The sequence below is a fragment of the Capricornis sumatraensis genome, chromosome 4 (genome assembly GCF_032405125.1).
Source record: "Capricornis sumatraensis isolate serow.1 chromosome 4, serow.2, whole genome shotgun sequence".
Taxonomy (NCBI): Eukaryota; Metazoa; Chordata; class Mammalia; order Artiodactyla; family Bovidae; genus Capricornis; species Capricornis sumatraensis.
The window spans coordinates 104,005,033-104,025,413 of NC_091072.1; the positions used below are offsets into that span (position 1 = coordinate 104,005,033).

Genomic DNA, 20,381 nt, shown 5'->3' on the forward strand with positions numbered 1-20,381 from the left:
GTGTGACCAGAGTCCAGGGGACAAGGGGACAGTGTTTGGAGAGGAGGACAGAGCCCTTATATGACAGATAATGAATAAAGCACCCTTTAAAGGCCATGGTAGAGTCATTCTAACTGTAGTGGGAAGCCACTGGAAGGTAATAGGCAGAGAAGTGATGTGATCTGATTTGCATTTTTTAAAAAGGGAACTATTATAAACAGTGCTGCAATGAACATTGGGGTATACGTGTCCCTTTCAATTCTGGTTTCCTCGGTGTGTATGCTTAGCAGATGTCCATCAGCAGATGAATGGATAAGAAAGTTGTGGTACATATACACAATGGAGTATTACTCAGCCATTAAAAAGAATACATTTGAATCAGTTCTAATGTGGTGGATGAAACTGGAGCCTATTATACAGAGTGAAGTAGGCCAGAAAGAAAAACACCAATACAGTATACTAACACATATATATGGAATTTAGAAAGATGGTAATAATAACCCTGTAGGCGAGACAGCAAAAGAGACACAGATGTATAGAACGGACTTTTGGACTCTGTGGGAGAGGGAGAGGGTGGGATGATTTGGGAGAATGGCACTGAAACATGTATACTATCATGTAAGAAACGAATCGCCAGTCTATGTTCGATACAGGATACAGGATGCTTGGGGCTGGTACATGGGGATGATCCAGAGAGATGATATGGGGTGGAAAGTGGGAGGGGGGTTCAGGATTGGGAACTCATGTACACCCGTGGCTGATTCATGTCAATGTATGGCAAAACCAATACAGTATTGTAAAGCAAAATAAAGTAAAAATAAAAAATTTTTTAAAAAAAAGTAAGTGGGGCTTGGGAATCCTTCTCATTGCCTGTTCTTATAAATAAAGTTTTATTGGGAAATAAAATAAAATAATTAAAAAGGGAACTTCCTCTTACTTTTGTGAGGAGGGTAGATTACAAAGAGTAAAGAACAGAAGCAAGAAGACCAGTTAGGGAGAGACTGCAAAATAATAAAGATCCAGGCACTTGTATTTCTATATGAGGTATGACCCTTTCAAAGGCTCATCAGTTATTAACTGAGGCCACTTCCACTAGAAATATTTTTGGCCCTCCTTTTCTGGATCTGCCTGGCAAGCCTGTGGCATATATTTGGAATATTTTTGTGTGTTAGTCACTCAGTCATGTCCAACTCTGCCACCCCATGGACTATAGCCCACCAGGCTCCTCTGTGCATGGAATTCTCCAGGCAAGAATATTGCAGTGAGTTGCCATTTCCTTTTCCAGGGAATCTTCCCAACCCAGGGATTGAACTCAGGTCTCCTGCATTGCAGGCAGATGCTTTACCATCTGAGCTACCAGGGAAGTCCGAAAGTGAAGTCACTCAGTTATGTCTGACTCTCAATGATTTCATGGATTGTAGCCTTCCAGGCTCCTCTGTCCAAGGGATTTTCCAAGCAAGAATACTGGAGTGGGTTGCCATTTCTTTCTCCAAGGGATCTTCCCAACCCAGGAATCAAACCCAGGTCTCCCCTCATTGCAGGCAGGCTCTTTACCGGCTAAGCCATCAGGGAAGCCACAATATTTTTACTGGCAGTATATACAACCCTTTGAGAATGGATCTGATTTCTGAAATTAGTAAAAAGTCATTTAAATCCAGAGATGGCAATGGCAACCCACTCCAATACTCTTGCCTGGAAAATCCCATGGACGGGGGAGCCTGATAGGCTGCAGTCCATGGGATCGCTAGCAGTCAGACACGACTGAGGGACTTCACTTTCATGCATTGGATTAGGAAACGGCGACGCACTCCAGTGTTCTTGCCTGGAGAATCCCAGGGACGGAGGACCCTGGTAGGCTGCCGTCTATGGGGTCTCACAGAGTTGGACACGACTGAAGTGACTTAGCAGCAGCAGCAGCATTTAAATCCAATGCAGTAAGTAATAAACCTGATTGAGTTAGTTAACAACACTTTGGGTGAAAAGCAAGGTATAATTAAGTAATGATTTTCTTATTGTTGATGTTATAGACAGATTCTATAGGCAATTTAAGGTATTAGGAGGGAGGGAGGAAAACCAGAGGGAGGAAGGCTCAGAAGGGCATGTGAAGGAGTCTATACCTTATATGGGGGTAATAACATGGGCCTTGGGGTGGAGTGGTGTAAAATTCTCTAGTGGGCCTGTTACTTTGGAGTAGAGACTGGTGGAGAAGGAAATCACTGCCTGTTGAAACTAGTGAATATAAATATAATGTGACACGAAGCATTATTAGAAGGAAGGCAATACTCATGCATGAGTTGCCTCAACACTCATGATGAGTTATACCTCATCATGCAATTAAACAAAACAGACAAAACCTCAATCAATCTCATGATTTGTATAGTAAGAAACACGAAGCTCCTCTGAAAAATTCTTAAGCATCTCTTGGCTTTTAAAAAAAAATGTCAAAACCTTATTTACAAAAAAACAGAAACATTTTGATAACCACATACAGCCATCCCTTGGTATTCAGGAGGACTGGTTCCAGCACTGGCCCTGCCCCAGTACCAAATTTTGCAAATGCTCAAATCCCTTAGTTGGTCCTCCAAACCCACAGATATGAAGCCTGTGGATACAGAGAGCTGACTGTAGTATGAAATAAATTATTAAAAAGTAAGCTTTGGATAAACTCCCATTTAGAGAGAATGTATGTAAAAGTGACTTTCCAGGGAAAAAAATTTTCTTTAAGGAATACTTTGGATAGAAAAATTTCATTTTACAAATCAATTTTGCATGGAAAGTAGGAAAAGACAAGACTCTACTGTGTAGGATCAGATTTCCAGGTCTACTGGTACAGAACTGTCCTCAGTGAAATATAACTTAAGGCAAGGTGTTAATTCAATGGACACTAGGCCTCCTCTAGCCGCTTCTCTATCCAGCAACCAGAGTGATTCTTCATTAACAGAAATTGGACCATGTCCCTTGCTTAAATCCACACCCACCCAAAGACCTCCCATTTCTCTCAGAATAAAATACAAAGTCCTTATAATGGCCCTGCTTTATTTTTTATCTTAGTGCTATTACTACCTGCACATTATAGTTGTAGTTGTTTAATGTTTTACTAGCAGTCTTTTCAATATAGAATATAAACTTCTTTTTTTTTTTTTTTTGGCTGTGCTACAAGACATACAGAATTTTAGTTCCCTGACCAGGGATCAAGCCCATAGCCCCCTGCAGTGGCAGCGTGGAGTCTTAACCACTGGACTGCCAGGGAATTCCAGTTCCCCAGAAATGTGAACTTCTTGAGGGGAGTCACTGATGTATCTCAGGACAGTGCCTGGCACAGAACAGGCCTGTTATTCAATAAATTTTTGGTAAATGAATTGATTAATTATAACATTGTTCTCAGCATTCAAATAACAGGTGAGAATTTCAAATAACTTCCTTCTATAGGGTTGTAAACAAATTCATATACTGAATTCATGTCACAGCACCAGAAGGGAACAGGTAAGTTATATTAAAGCAATAGTTATAAATAATGAATTATTAACCAGTATGTAGCTAATTTTGAACTTGCAAAATTTAAGAAAGCTGTGTCTTAAACAATAGTCTGCCCCCTACATTCACATGTAAGGTGGCAGAAAGCAACACATTATCAACTAAAATTTTCCAACAAATAATATGTCACCTATTTGAAAGTCAATATAAAACTAATGTCTTTTGAGACTTCCCTAGGGGTCCAGTGGGTAAGACGTGCTCGCAATGCATGGGGCCTGGGTTCCCTTCCTGATCAGGGAATAGGATCCCACATGTCGCAACTGAAGTTCTTGCATGCCACAACACGTGCTGCAACTAAGACCAGGCTCAGCCAACTAAATAAATATTTTTTTAAAAGAATGAATGTCTTTTTCTTTGAACAACAGACTAAACAGAACATGATTTTATATTTCCAATCATTAAAAAAAATTTAAAAAACAGTGACTTCATTGTGAGATTTACATAGGGTTTATTTTCCATATGACTCTCAAACACTGGCATTATGTTAGACACTTGTGAAGAACTCTTGCTCTAAATAAGATCAGTGATGTGGCTCCCTCCCAATTTATTAACCAGTGGTGCAAGGACATGGAAAAGGGTAACCAGTGCTAAGTAAATGTGTTCCATTGAAAAGTCTTTGCATACTACCCTGTCACCCACCCATCCTTTTCCTGAACATTGGTGGCAACTGTTTGCTCTCCCTGCTCCTGGCACATTTTCACCCTTGACATTTACCCTAGTTCCCTCTCTCTCCCTCCCCGTGAGAATTGTTCAGCACATGCAAGACTACAGGAAGATCTGTCAAGGTTTGTAGGAACTCAGAGGCTCTTTTGCTTCCTGAACCCAGACTGTGGAAGCTGAATGGTGGCTCTGTGCTTGGTGTGCATGACACCACAGTTGGCACGCTGATATCAGCAGGGAACGGGCATTGTGACCCCTGAGGCTGCGTGCTGGAAAGGAGACAGCAGAGTGCCACAGACACAAAAGTGAACGGGAATTTAAACCATGAAATCTTTTTTTCTAGAAAGGAGACGCCTTAATCTGATACCCTGGGAAATGGATCTACCCTGCACCAGGAAACAAAGAGTGTGCCAATCCAGATGCTTCACACTTCTGGCAGGTCGCCTTCTGGGTCCCACCCAGTTTTTCTTCAAACACCCACAGAAGAAGCCTGTATGGCACTACTAAAATGAAGGAAGAGAAAGTGTAAAAGCTCTCCATATAACATCAGCCTCTCGTGTCTTTGTTCCCATCAGTAACTGGATGTACACAGGGGCCATTGCTATTCCTCTGTCTGTGATTGCTTCTGAAGATGCACTCCTAACAAGACATCGTTAAAAAGCCAGAGGGGGATGAGGATACAGCCCATTTTGATGTTTCCAGCTTGTTAGTGCTATTGGCCAGGACTTCATGATCTTAGGCTTCCCAGGTGACTCAGATGGTAAAGAGTCTGTCTGCAATGCAGGAGACCCTGGTTCAATCCCTGGGTTGGGAAGATCCCCTTGAGAAGGGAATGGCTACCCACTCCAGTATTTTTGCCTGGAGCATTCCATGGACAAAGGAGCCTGGCCAGTTACAGTCCATGGGGTTACAAAGAGTTGACACAACGGAGCGACCACTCATGATCTCATCTTTTTAACTAAGAAATTTGATTCTGTTTTAGTGTACTATGCTCACTACAGGAAAATCTGTCACTCAAAGTGTAGAAACATTAAAAACCTACAGTTTGATCCACCTGGAAGACAACCAGGGAAGCCAGCTTGATAATAATTTTCCATCTGAACTTCTATATGTATACATACAGAGTATAATGTAAAAACTTTGGTTCAACTTTGCAAAACTTTGTGAATATTCTTTCAAATCATTAAAAATAACTCTACATCAGTTGTTCTCAAAGTGTGCCCTCCTAGACCAGTATCATCAGTAACAACCTGGGAACTTGTTCAAAATGCAAATTCTTGGGCCCTACACCAGATTGACAAATCAAAAACTCTGGAGATGGAGCCCAGCAATCTGTGTTTCAACAAGCCTTCCAGGCGGTTTTGAAGCACAATAACATTTGAGAATCACTGCCACATAATTTAAAAACCTGCTTAGCATTCCATTGTGTGAATATGACATAATTTATTCAGCCAGGCTGCTATCATTAGGCATCGAAATTGTTTCCAGCTTTTCAGCATAACTAATTACAAAGTACAATGTTATAGCTAGAATATGGGAGTTTATACTAATATCTTGACACATTTCCAAATGCAAAAATCAAGAGTTATAGTTTCAAAACCTATCTGAGCTTCTTGAATGAATTATGTACCCTTTCTTACCTAACCTTTGGAATCTTCACATTTCTCAGTCTTGCCTCACTTCTCTAAGCCTGGAATGCCTAAAGCTTTGCCTAAGGATCTGGATTCTTGGCTTAGGCTCTGCTGTTTCTCATGCCCTACTAAAACAAAGGGATCTTTAAAAAATTCTGAACAGGTTAGAATCACCTACATGTTCTTTCTTTTCTAGGATACTTACAAAAAATAATACTGAGAATTAGTTTAAAAATGGCATTCTATATATTTACATAGCATTCTATTTATACTCAGAAATTTCAACAGAATACCAACACAGTGTGGAGAAAATAAGTAGTAGAGTAATATTAGGTATATAACAGTCAAGGAATTCTTTCCATTTTAAACTTATAATTCACATACTGTTTTATACCTAAAATTGTATTGCCTGTGTAGAATCATAATACTTCAAGAAACTTAGTTATCACATTAGAAAAAAAAAAAAAAACAAACTTTTTAGCTGCTAGTTTGAGGAATATTTCAGGTCCAAGCTGATTACCCATTCCATGGACTCCTCTGGCACTTGCTCTTTCCATGATGGCATTTTTACACTAGTACATTGTTATTGCTTATTTACTTGTCTGTATCTCACATTAGACTCTGCTCAGTGGGCAAGGATCTTGTTTGTCTGGTTAACAGCTGTGTCCCCCAGCATGTCCCATAGTCTTTGGCAAATTGTAGCATTTCATAATTAAGTTGACTGAATAAATGAATGACTGATTTCTCCAAATAGCATTTTTTAAAAAGGAGAAGCCAAATAGGGAATAGGATTTAGAAAAATAAAGAAAGCAAGATGGTCTTGCCACAAGTTCTGCACTCCTGATGAGTATGTGAACACACATATTTGTATAAATACCTATGTAAAAATATAGGTAGTATATTTCAAGTGGTTTCATAGATTCTTTCCCTTCAGTAGCACACAAGATCTTTCATATTCTTCAGAAAACAAATCAGGCAGGCATGAGCAAGGACCCAAACACATACAAATACTAGATACTTCCCATGGTTTCTGGTCTAGTATTTTTTATTTACCAAAAATAGAAGCTTCAGGATCATAACTGCAATTGTTATTTAATGGTTTTTGAAAAACTAGATAGCTTCATGTTCTCAAAAGAGCTTTTGGTTTCAATGATTTTCTCTATTTTTCTATTTCGTTTTTGTTTAAAAAAAATTTTTTTTAATCTATTTTTGGCTGTCCTGGGGCTTCATTGCTGCTCGGGCTTTTCTCTAGTTGTGGCGAGCGGGGGCTGCCCTTTAGTGGCTGTGGCTTCTCTTGCTGTGAAGCATGGGCTCTAGGCTGGGCGGGTTTCAGGAGCTGCAGCACGTGGGCTTAGTAGTTGCGGCTCCCAGGCTCTAGAACACAGGCTCAACAGTTGTGGCGCTTGGGCTTAGTTGCTCCAAGGCATGTGGGATCTTCCCAGATCAGGGATCCAACCCATACCTTCTGCATTGGCAGGTGGATACTTTACCACTGAACCACCAGGGAATCCCCTTATTTTTGCTTTTATCTTTATTACTTTCTTCTGCTTCCTTTAGGTTTCATTTTCTTTTACTAGTTTCTTGATAGAACTGTAGATCATTGTTTTGAGACCTTTTCCCCTAAGTGCTTCTTTAGTTGTAGCTCATAAATTTCTCTATGCTGTATTTTCATTCATAATTCAGCAGAAATGCTTTATAATTTTCCCGTCTATGTCTTCTTTGACCCATGGGTTATTCAAAAATGTGTAATTTCCAAATATTTAGGGATTTCCAAGATACCTTCCTATTATTGATTTCTAAGTAATTCCTTTGTGATCAGAGAATAAACTTTGTATGATTTGAATATTTTTATATTTCTTGGCACCTGTCTTATGACCCAGTATATGATTTATCTTGATAAATGCCCTTGAAAAGATTTATATTCCACTGTTGTTGGTGAAGTGTTACATAAATGTTAATTACATCAAGTTGGTTGATAATGTAATTCAAATCATCTATATTCTTTTCCCTACTTGTTATATCATGATTTTCTCTACTTATTATATCAATTTCAGTGAGAAAGTTGTTGAAATCTCCAACTATAATGATCAGTTTATCGATTCCTTCTTGCAATTTTTGCTACATTCATTTTGAAGCCTTTTTATTAGGTGCATAAACATTTAGGGTTGTTATGTTTTCTTGATGAACTGGCTCCTTAATCAGTATGAAATGTGCCTCTTTATTCCTGGCAATATTCTTTGATCTGAAATTTACTTTGTCTGATAATACTATAGCCACTATCAGAAGCTTTTTATTAGTCTCAGCACTTATCTTTTTCTACTGTTCTCCCTTTAAATTATTTATATCTTAATATTTAAAAAATGGATTTCTTATAAGAAACATGATTGTGTCTTTTAAAAACTTTTATTCAATCTCATAATCTCTGCCTTTAATTGGAGCATTTAAGCCTTTTAAATGTAATATGATACACTTGTGTTTAATCTACCATCTTGGTTTTTGCTTTATATTCTGTTCCCCTTCTTTTTCTATTTTCCATTAGATTGAACATTTTAGGGTCCTTTATATTTCCATTTTTATTCATTATAACTCTTTTTAAAAAAATAGTAATTGCCTTAGGGTTTATAGTATACATCTTTAACTTAGCACAGTCTATCTTTAAGTAATATTTACTACCTCACAAACAGTATAAGAAACATAATAATGTACTCCCTTTCCTCCCCTCAACCTGTGTCACTGTGGTCATGTATCTGACTTCTATATATATTATACTCTCCACCACATATAGTTAATACTTTTCCTCTAAAAAGTCAATTATCTTTTAAAGAGATTTTAAAAATAAGAAAAAAGTATTTTACATGTAGCCACCTATTTTCCCTTTTGGATGACCTTCATTCCTTTACATCGATCTAGATATCCTTCTGCCTGAAGGATTTCTTTTTAAAATTTCCTGTAATGCAGGTCTGCTGGTTGGCTTTTCATGCCTGAAAAAGTCTCTTTCTTCTTCATTTTTGAAAGATATTTTTTCTGGGTATAGAAGTCTAGGTTAACTTTTTTTTTTTTTTTCCTGTCAATACTTTCAGGATTCTGCTCAACTATCTTTTGGCTTATATTGTTTCTGTACAAAAGTTGCCATTCTTGTATTTGTTCTTTTGTACATAAATGTGTTATTTTTTGTCCCCCTCTGGCTGCTTTTAAGTTTTTCTCTTTGCTATTCATCATTAAACTATTTGATTATGATGTGCCCTGGGGCAGGTTTCTTCCATTTCATGTGTCTAAGGCCGCTTCCCTGGTAGCTCAGACACTAATGCGTCTGCCTACAATGTGGGAGACCCAGGTCCGATCCCTGGGTCGGGAAGATCCCCTGGAGAAGGAAATGACAACCCACTGCAGTATTCATGCCTGGAAAATCCCAGGGACTGAGGAGCCTGGTGGGGTCCATGGGGTCACAAAGAGTCAGACATGACTGCGTGACTTCACTTCACTTCACTTCACTTCAAGGTTTGTTATACTTGTTTGTTTAAGGTTTGTTGGATCTATGGATTTATAGTACTATCAAATTTAGAAAAATTTCATCCATTATTCCTTAAATTGTTTTCTGTTCCTCTCCTCTCCTTCATGGATACCAACTTATTCAGCTCACTGATTTATTTTTTTAATTGCTGATTATTTATTTTTCTGCTTTTTGAAGTTGTTTCACAGCTCACTGATTTATTTATTTAAACTGATGATTTATTTATTTATCTGCCTTTTTTCTCCCTGTGTTTCATATTGGACCATTGCTACTGCTATGTATTGGACTTCACAAATCTACTTATCTGTAGTGTCTAACCTACTAATTCCATTCCATGTATTTTTCATCTGAGACATTGTGTTTTTCAACAGTGGATGTTGAATTGCGATTTCTGCCATATTTTCCATGCTCCACTTAACATGGTCAGTCTTTCCTCTACATTCTTAAACATAAGGAATATAGTTATAATGGTATTAATGTCCATGACCACTACCCCATCATTTATTTGTGTAACTTCTGGATCTGTTTCGGTTTACTTTTCTACTCATCATAGGTTGTATTTTCCTGCTTTTTTGCATGGCTTCATTGGCTGCAAGACATTGTGAATTTTACCTTATTGATGGCTGGGATTTTTTTTTTTTTATTCTTGAGCTCTTTTCTGGGGTGCAACTACTTGGAAATAGCTTGAAGTTTAAATAGCTTTTAAGTTTTGTTAGGTGGGACCACTGCATTTTTTAGTATCAGGCTAGTTCTGTCCTTTCACTCAGGCAATACCCTTCTAATTATTCTACTGATGCATTACAAGGTTGAATTATAAAGTTTTCCACTGTGGCTGACTAATCCTGGTCCTGTGTGATCTCTAAGGATTTGTTCCCTCTGTTCTTTAAAGTGGTTCTTTCTCTGGCCTCAAGTAGGTTTCTTAAACACATGTGTTGATTAGTACTCTGCTGAAGACTTGAGGGGGACCATTTGTAGATCCCTGGAAGTTTCCCCCAGTACAGCCATTTCTGCTATTGTTTTTTCTAGTGCTCCACTCTGCAAACTCTAGCCTCCTTGGTCTTCTCAGACTCTTAGCTCGTTAATTCAGGAAATCTATTAGGCTTCTCCTCAGTTCCTCCTCCCTGTGCCCCAGACTGGAAACTCTAGGCAATAAGCTAGGGCAATCATAGAGTTCACCTCATTTGCTACTGCTCTCTTCAGGGATCACTGGGATGTCCAATACCATCAGGGATCTGCTACTTGATGTCCAATACCTGAAAACATTTGTTTCATATATTTTGTCCATTTTTTAGTTGTTTCAGGCAACAGGATTAGTCTGATTCTTGTCATTGCATCTTAGCTGTGAGCTGAAGTCTAAAGAACCAAGAGAGTTTAACTGTATAAAATATAATTTAAAAAGTGATAATTGAACTAAGTCCTTAGTTTTGTATAAAGCTATCATGGAAATTATATATTGAAATTTTAGAAGTGTAGGAAGCACACTTGGAACATTTAGTAGATAAAAAGGCTTGAAAAACTTGTTTTTTTAATTGGGCATATCAAACTAAGAAATACAAAGAATAACTGAAAACATAAGCATCTGAACTTTGTAAGTTTATTCAGTTATTCTGTTTTGGTAATTTGTATATTTTAATAGACAGGAAAATCCTCATTATAACATTCTTTACAGTGTATGTGACTTATTATAATCTTCTACTTTATATTTTTAAGTTTATATCATGCTTTGATGCATCTTTGTATTCCCATCTAATACTGTCTGATAGATTAATAATACTATCAAAAGAATATGTTAATTAGGATCATGTTAAGACAGGCTTAAATTTTCTGATTTAAGAATAATAATATAGACATAAAAAATTTTATTTATATAATGTGAATTTTATTCATAAAAGAACATACTAAGCACATGCTGCTGCTGCTGCTAAGTCACTTCAGTCGTGTCCGACTCTGGGCGACCCCATAGATGGCAGCCCACCAGGCTCCCCCGTCCCTGGGATTCTCCAGGCAAGAACACTGGAGTGGGTTGCCATTTCCTTCTCCAATGCATGAAAAGTGAAAAGTGAAAGTGAAGTCACTCAGTCATGTCTGACTCTTAGCAACCCCATGGACTGCAACCCACCAGGCTCCTCTGTCCATGGGATTCTCCAGGCAAGAGTACTGGAGTGGGGTGCCATTGCCTTCTAAGCACATGGTACTTCACAAATAAATTTATCATCTTAAAAATATCTTAGTTGTTTGTTAGTCTTACACTACTTAAAGTTTTTACCTTATTAAAAAAAGGGTTTACTATAATCAATATTAAAATACTTTCTGAGTGCCAAATTTGAATAATGTATTTTCAGTAACAAATTTACATCAACTGCAAGAATGACAATACATTTAGAAAGGGAATCCTTGGTACTTTTCCCTAACATAATTTAATAAAAAGATAAAACACCTCTACTGTAAAAACTAACTTTATATATTAGAAAAATAATCACACTTCTTCCCAACTGTACAGAATGACATCTATAGTGAGAGATATTTCCAGCTGCATTATAAAGTGTTTGTTTCATGCGTTTCAAGTCATTTTTTTCATGTGTTTGCTTCAAGTTGTTTCTTTCATGTCTACTAGTTCTTTACAAATAGCATCTGGTTAATTCATTTGAATCTCATTACTACACACTGACAACTGTTCTGTTTATTGTTAGGTTGATGACACACCTTAAGATCTAAACATAGAGACTAATATATGTCTTCATTTCCACTGTTCCTCAAGCAAACTCTCCTACTTAAAAAGTTCCTAAAATTTAGTGGGATTCACACACTCTAGTTTTGTACTGTCACCACACAAACAAGGAAGGCTTTATGTCACCTGGCTTCTGAAACTAGTTGCTGGCATCATGTAAGCTGACATTTTAGGAATCTAAGATAGAGAGCTGAAAGATTCTTTGAGTACCTGTACCCTAATATATTTTTGAAACCAGCTCTCTGTTGTCCTGGGTAGGTAATCTTTGGGAAAGTATGTGAAGTTTCAGGCCTCTTAAGGGTTGCAGTGAGTGGAGTTCTGGTTTCAAGGGGAGAGAAGGCTGGACAAGGAGCAGACAGCATAATTAACAGGTGGGCGTCTGTGGCAGAGCAGCTGGTTGGGTTAATTTTAGAACATTTGTCCTTGACTGTGCCACTTTAAGTGGAGCACCTATTTGTCTTAGAGAAGTGTGTCTGTCTTTGGGCCGTGCCAAAATCCTTTTGCTTACACTCTGGAGTATTAAGCACCCTGTTTCATCAGATAGCCCACCTTTTAAAGTGGGAGAGTTTTATCTACTCAACTAGTTCTTCTAAGATAGGACAATATAACCTAATAAACCTCTCAGTGGAGCAAGCTGAGGAATGCAGTGCACTCAAGTGACTTACTTGTACGATAATAACCTCGATTTGTAAGTACACAAAAGGCTCTTTGCATGTTTCAAGGACATATTTACAGTTTTAAAATGATGAAAAGGCAGCTTCTTAAATATCTTCACGGGGAAGGGAAATGACAGAACTGCAAGGAGAAACAAGAAACAAGACAGAAGATCAAAATAAAAATAAAGACTGGGGCTAAAAATAAATTTTAAAGCATTCTCCAATACATTTGGAATGCTGGCTTTTCCTTTGCCCTCAGTAGTTGGAGTCTTGGGATCTGAGTGTCCGGAGAGTCCTCAGCAACTGATGATCTAGTCTGACTAGAGCAAACTGAGGTGCAGACTGCTTAAAGTGATTTACCAAAGGTCAGTAAACAGGTTTGTAACCAAGCTAAAACTAGCACCCAGTTTCCTGATTCTAATCTCATGAGTTTTCCAATATATCCCACTTTATACTTGTTTGGCAGCCAGCCATTCCTGAATTAAAGTTAAATTTAAAATGCAGGATTAAGGAGAATTTTATATATGATTTATCCCACTTTCCACTTGTCATCCTCATAATGGATGGGACTAACTGTGCCACCTTTTTATTAATGGATATGGCTAACTATACCCTTCATAAAAGTAACAATACTTGTTTGGCTCACAGGAATGCAGGGAAGATTTTTTTACAGATATCAGACATAAAAATATTTTGAAAAATCACTGCTCTTTATAAATAAAATTGATTGGTGAATAGCTTTTTATTAGAGACCTGCCTTGTTTTTGCCAATCTACCTTCTTTGGGACTGAGCAGCCCAGTGGCTAGGATTCATGACAGGCCCTGCAGATGAGGGCTGTGTGTCAACCTGAGTAACCTCCCAGTCTTTCCCTTCTGTTTCCTGGCAACATGGTCAGTCTACGTCTGGAATACCCTCTGCCTCATCTCAGGTCATCAATGCCTTCTGTTTGCCTCACCTATGCTGGAAATTGCATGCATGACCTCTCTGCTTTCACTGCCTGTCCCTCCAACTCTTGCTCCCTCTTTGTACTCAGTTTTGTATACTCCAATCATATTGGACTCCTTTCTGTTCCTAGAGAGCTCCACAGTCTCTCTCCCTTCCCCTTTCCAGATTTGGCCCATAATATTTCACTGCCTGGAATCCTTTTTACTTTTTTTTTGCCACTGTCACCCACTGCTTGACTCCCCTTCCTTCCTTGGCCAACTCATTACCTATCTTCAGGTGTCTTTCGTCACCATTCCTCTCCACTGTAAGTTTAGATGAGATGTTCTCATATGCTACTTCAAGCACCTGTTATTTCTTGCAGACTTCACACTACTGTGTCTATTTTAACTGCTTATATTCCTCTCTAGACTGTGAGCCCCATGAGTGCAGAGGGCCTTGTTTACTTCTCCACCAGTATATAGCCGATGCTTGCCACATAGAAGTCGCTCAGTCATGTCCGACTCTTTGTGACACCATGGACTGTAGCCTGCCAGGCACTGCTTCCCATGGAATTCTCCAGGCAAGAATACTGGAGTGGATAACCATTTCCTTCTCCAGGGGACCTTCCCAACCCAGGGATCGAACACGGATCTCCTGCATTGTAGGCAGTTTATTAACCTTTTGAGCTACCAGGGTCCCAAGAGTTAACACATATTTTTGGAAAGATGATACTCATGCTTAATAATAATTCACATGTCACACACTGCTTTCACCTTTATTTACCTCATTTCATCCTGCAGTAGACCTATGGTTGGTATTATTCATTGCCATTTTTCAGACATAGAAATTGAGGTGTTAGTTGACATGTCCAAATTCACCTAGCTAGAAGTGGCAGAGCCCCAGTATTTGAACCCAGGTTGTTGGATTCCAAGTTCAATGTTATTACTATTACAACAAACTATGTTTGGTTATAGAATAATTAAAAGTCTTAAGTAGGTGACCAAGGGAGAGACATAATTGGAGCTTCGCTGCTGCTGCTGCTGCTGCTGCATCGCTTCAGTAGTGTCCAACTCTGTGCGACCCCATAGACGGCAGCCCACCAGGCTCCCCCATTCCTGGGATTCTCCAGGCAAGAATACTGGAGTGGGTTGCCATTTCCTTCCCCAATGCATGAAAGTGAAAAGTGAAAGTGAAGTCCCTCAGTTGCGTCCAACTCCTAGCATCCCCATGGACTGCAGCCTATCACGCTCCTCCATCCATGGGATTTTCCAGGCAAGAGTACTGGAGTGAGTTGCCATTGCCTTCTCCAGAACTTCTCTACAGAAGAATAAATCTGGCAAAGAAAAGCGTCTGAACCATGGTGAAGGCAGTGGGGAAAGGGTAGGGCAGACAACCCATAGATAAGAGGCAAAAAAAAAAAAAAGAATATTAGAACAAAAACTAAGAACTAAAGGCTAAGCTTTAGGAGCCACTCTTAGTTAAAGGCAGAAGAAAGGAAATGAGCCAGAAATAATACAAAAGAAGGGTCAGTGAGCAATGTAGGAAAATACTAAAAATTCATTTTCCTAAGAAGCCAAAGGAAGTGAGAATGCAAATAAAGAAAATTAGCTATTAGTGGTGAGCTGAATACAGGAGGCAAGAAAGAAGACTGAGGGAAAAAAAAAAAGGTGGCTGACTGACAGAAGACTTTTGAGAGCCTAGATGGACTAAGGGATGGTTTATAAAAATTTCAAGAAAGAATAAGGGACAAAGAAGTGGAAGCAAAAAAGAAGTGACTGAAGAATTCTGGCAGTTTGTTTATTCATTAATCAGTTGATAGATATTTCGGTTGTTTACAGATTTTGGCTATTATGAATAAAAATGCTATGACATTCACACAGAAGTCATTGTGAGAACCTAACTCATTTTTCCTGGGTATTTAAAAGAGGAATTTCTAGGTGGTGTGATAAGAGTGTGTTTAATTTTACTGGGAACTGCAAGTCTGTTTTCTAAGGTAATTATACTATTTTCCATTTCTCCTAGCAATGTATGATGAAACTTTTAGTAGCTACACATTCTCACCAACACTTGGTATTGTCAGTCGTCTTAACTTTAGCCTTGATAGTGAATATGAATAGTCTCTCACTGTGGTTTTAATGTACATTTCCCTGCTTACTAATGGTGTTGGGCATTATTTCATGTGTTTATTTGATATACATTGTCTTTGGTGAAGTATCTTTTCAAATCTCTTGACAATTTTTATTCTTGTTGTTTTCCTTCTTGTAGACTTGAGTTCTTTATAAATTCTGATATATAATATATATGTGGTAAAGAATCCATCTGCCAATGCAGGATACGCGGTTCGATCCTTGGGTGGGGAAGATCCCCTTGAGAAGGATATGGCAACCCACTCCAGTATTCTTGCCTGGGAAATCCCATGGACAAAGTAGACTGGCGGGCTACAGTGCATGGGGTCACAAAGAGTCAGACACGACTGAGCATGCATGCAAGCATATTCAGATATATTACTGGCATGTATTTTTTCCCAGTCTGTGGTTTGTCTCTTCATTTTCTTAATAGCATCTTAAAAGCAAGAATTTTTTATTTTATGAAATTGAACTGTGGTGTTGAAGAAGACTCTTGAGAGTCCTTTGGACTGCAAGGAGATCCAACCAGTCCATCCTAAAGGAGATCAGTCCTGGGTATTCATTGGAAGGTCTGATGTTGAAGCTGAAACTCCAATACTTTGGCCACCTGAAGCAAAGAACTGACTCATTTGCAAAGACCATGATGCTGGGAAAGATTGAAGGCAGGAAGAGAAGGGGATAACAGAGGATGAGATGGTTGGATGGCATCACTGACTCAATGGACATGAATTTGAGTAAACTCTGGGAGTTGGTGATGGACAGGGAGGCCTGGCGTGCTGCAGTCCATGGGGTCGCGAAGAGTCGGACACAACTGAGCGACTGAACTGAACTGAACTGAATGAAATTGAATTATCAATATTTTCATTTTATGATTTGTCTTTTTTGTGTCCCACCTAAGAAATTTTTGTGTAACTCAAGCTTATAAATATTTTCTCCTATGTTTTCTTCTAGAAGTTTTATAGTTTTAGCTCTTACATTTAGGCATACAGTCCATTTCAGGTTAATTTGCTCTATGGTGTGAACTATGTGTTAAGAACTAAGTTGTGTTCTCTTTTTCCTTTTTGTTTCTTTCTCCTTCTCCTTCTCCTTCTTTTTTGCATGTGGATATCCAATTACTCCAGCACTGCTTGTTGAAAACACTACCTTTTCTTTATTGCATCACCTTGATAACTTTGGTATATAGTTTTCTTTATGTTTCTTTTGCTTGAAGTTTACTGACATTATTAGCTCTTGAAGTTTACTGACATTATTAGCTCTGTGGATTTATAGTTCCCATCAAGTTAGAAAAGATTTGCCTGTTATTCCTTAAAAAAAATTTTTTTGGTCCTCTGCTTCTCCTGTTTAAAAAATATTATCTATTCATTAAATTGTTTAGTCATACCACACACGGCATGCAGGATAGACCCCCAACCAGGGGTTGAACCCATGCCCCATGCAGTGGAAGCACAGGCTTAACCACTGGACCACATGGAAGTTCCTGCTTCTCCTTTTAGACACCAGCTATATGAATGTAGATCACCTCAATACTGTCACAGTTCACTAACACTCTTTTCATTCAATTCTCTTTTTTCTCTATGCTTCATTAATTTATAGTTTTCACTGCTATGCTCTCGGGTTCACCAGCCTTTTCTTCTGCACTATCTACTCTACTGTTAATCCTTTACAGTATATTTCCATTTTATATATTGCATTTTTCATCGTTAGAAGCTCCATTTGGATCTTCTTTATATCTTCTATCTCTGTATTCAATATGTTTTCTGTATTCAGTGTCTCAAACATACAGACTATATTTATAATAGCTGCTTTAACGCCTTTGTCTGCTCATTCTATCAGCTGCGTCATTTCTGGGTGTGTTTCTATTAACTGATTTTTCTTCTAGTCAGGAGTTATTTTCTCATGATTGTTAAATTTTTTTATTAAAAAAAAACTTTTTATTGGAGTATAGTTTATTTACAATGTTGTGTTACTTTCTGCTGTACAGCAAAGTGAATCAGTTATACATATACATATACTCTTTACTCTTTTTTTTGGGGGGTGGGGGGGCTTCCCTGGTGGCTCAGATGGTAAAATGTCTGCCTGCAGTGCGGGAGATCCAGGTTCAATCCCTGGGTTAGGAAGGTCCCCTGAAGAAGGAAATGGCAACCCACACTAGTACTCTTGCCCAGAAAATTCCATGGACAGAGGAGCCTGGTAGGCTACAGTCCTTGGGGTTGCAAAGAGTCAGACACAACTGAGCGACTTCACTTATTCTCTTTTTTATTCTTTTCCCGTATGGGTCATTACAGAGTATTGAGAAGAGTTCCCTGTGCTATACAGTAGGTCCTTATAGCAGCAGTGTGTCATGTTTGTTGATTTTATTTATTTTTGGCTGTCCTGTGTCTTCATTGCTGCACAGGCTTTTCTCTACTTGCAGTGAGCAGGGCCTACTTTCTAGTCGGGTGCAGGCTCCTCATTGCAGAGGCTTCTCTTGTTGCAGAGGATGGACTCTAGGGCATGAGGGCTTCAGTAGTTGCAGCACGTGGGTTCAGTCGCTGTGGCGCAGGGGCTGAGTTGGTCTGCAGCATGGCGGGTCTTCCTAGATCAGGAAGTGAACCCATGTCTCCTGCATTGGCAGGAGGATTCTTTACCAATGAGCCACCTGGGAAGCCCAAGTTTGTTCATTTTGATTGAACGTTAGACATTGTAAACATTATGCTGTTGGTTGCTGGATTTTGATGTACTTTTCTAAGAATGGTTAGACTTTGCTCTGCAGTCAGTTTACTTGTGGTCAATTTAATCTTTTTAAAAATGAAAAGTGTTAGTTGCTCAGTCATGTCCGACTCTTTGCGACCCTGTGACTGTAGCCCGCCAGGCTCCTCTCTCCATGGAATTCTCCAGGCAAGAATACTAGACTGGGTAGTCTTTCCCTTTTTCAGGGTATCTTCCCAACCCAGGGATCAAACCTGGGTCTCCTGAATTGCATGCAGATTATCTACTCTCTAAGGCACCAGGGAAGCCCAATATTTTTAGGGTTTATTTTAATTTTTGTTAGGGTGAATCCAGTCTAGTCTTTATTCTCAAGCTAATTTAGCCCCACTATTAAGGCTATCTGAGAACACTTCCCAGTTATGAGGTCTTTCCATTTTGGATGGTAGGACCATAAACTATTCTCAGCCCTATGTGAATGCTAGGAATTGTGCAGCTAGCCTCTATATTCTACTGGTTCTTTCTCTACTCTCATAGAGTTTTAGTTCACACAGAAGCAGCTCAGTATTCAGCCTAAGATTTGAGGGGACCTTTGGACAGATCTCTGGACTTCTCCATGCAGCTTCCTGTTCTTCAGGGTTCTTCCTCACAAATTATAGCTGTCTTGGCCTCCTTGAGCACTGATCTCCTGAAGTCAGTAAGATCACTGGACTTCAGGTTCCCCTTCACCATGCCTTAGAAATGCCCCATCAGTAACCTGGACAGTCACAGGGCTTGCCATGTTTTGTTTCCCCTCTCAGAGATCAGTTTTATGCTGCCTGTTGGCCAATGTCTGAAATAATTGTACTGCATATTTTTTTCCTGGTTTTCTAGTTTTTTAATGTAGGAAGGTAATTCCTAGAGCAGCTAAATCTTCCCAAGCAGAAACTCCATTTCAAATTGCTAATTTTTAAGATGCTGTGGGGCTTCCCAGGTGGTACTAGTGGTAAAGAACCTGCCTGTCAATGCAGGAGATGCAAGAGATGCAGGTTTGATCCCTGGATCAGGAAGATCCCCTGGAGGAGGGCATGGCAACCCTCTCCAGTATTAACGCCTGGAGAATTCCATGGACAGAGGAGCCTGATGGGTTACAGTCCATAGGGTCACAAAGAGTCAAACACAACTGAAGTGACTTAGCACATACACAGACACAAGATGTAACTTCTGGAGTGTCAGAAGTAAGACAAAAGGAAAGCCTATATGATTTAATACTTAAATGTAATTATTCTTTATTTCTTATTTCTTCTCTACCCATATCCCGTTCCCTCCCTAAAATATAGAGGATTCTACTTGAGATTTTCCCTTGAGCAAATGCAAGTTGCAGATGAAATTGCTTTCTATAATTTGTTGTATTTGGAGGTATACTCAGTATTTAAGAAGCAGAAACCATAGCGTTGCAGATACTTTCTTTTTCAAAGTAAATGGTATTACAATAGCTCTGGGTTGCTATTTTACTTACTGAATTAACAGTTTCTAGGATTTCACTTTGGCCCTGCTATCATTCGGCATGATCAGAACAAAGCTATTTACAGCCTTCTATGCCTCCTCAGTCACTTAATTGTAATGCTGCTGCTGCTAAGTCGCTTCAGTCGTGTCCAACTCTGTGTGACCTCATAGACGGCAGCCCACCAGGCTCCCCGACCCCTGGGATTCTCCAGGCAAGAACACTGGAGTGGGTTGCCATTTCCTTCTCCAAAGCGTGAAAGTGAAATCACTCGGTCGTGTCCGACTTTTAGCGACCCCATGGACTGTAGCCCACCAGGCTTCTCCATCCACGGGATTTTCCAGGCAAGAGTACTGGAGTGGGGTGCCACTGCCTTCTCTGCTTAATTGTAATATCAAGTACTTTAACACAGAATGTAGATTGTGCATATGGCAAAAGTGAATTTTCCTTCATCACAGTAATT

General features: G+C 39.1%; 1 protein-coding gene across 2 annotated transcripts in view; it reads right to left on the reverse strand.

Annotated features, from left to right (window-relative positions):
• The window catches only part of NTN4 (netrin 4), a 126,545-nt gene that overhangs the window by 80,654 nt on the left and 25,510 nt on the right, over positions 1-20,381 (reverse strand). The gene's annotated exons all lie outside the window — the stretch shown is intronic.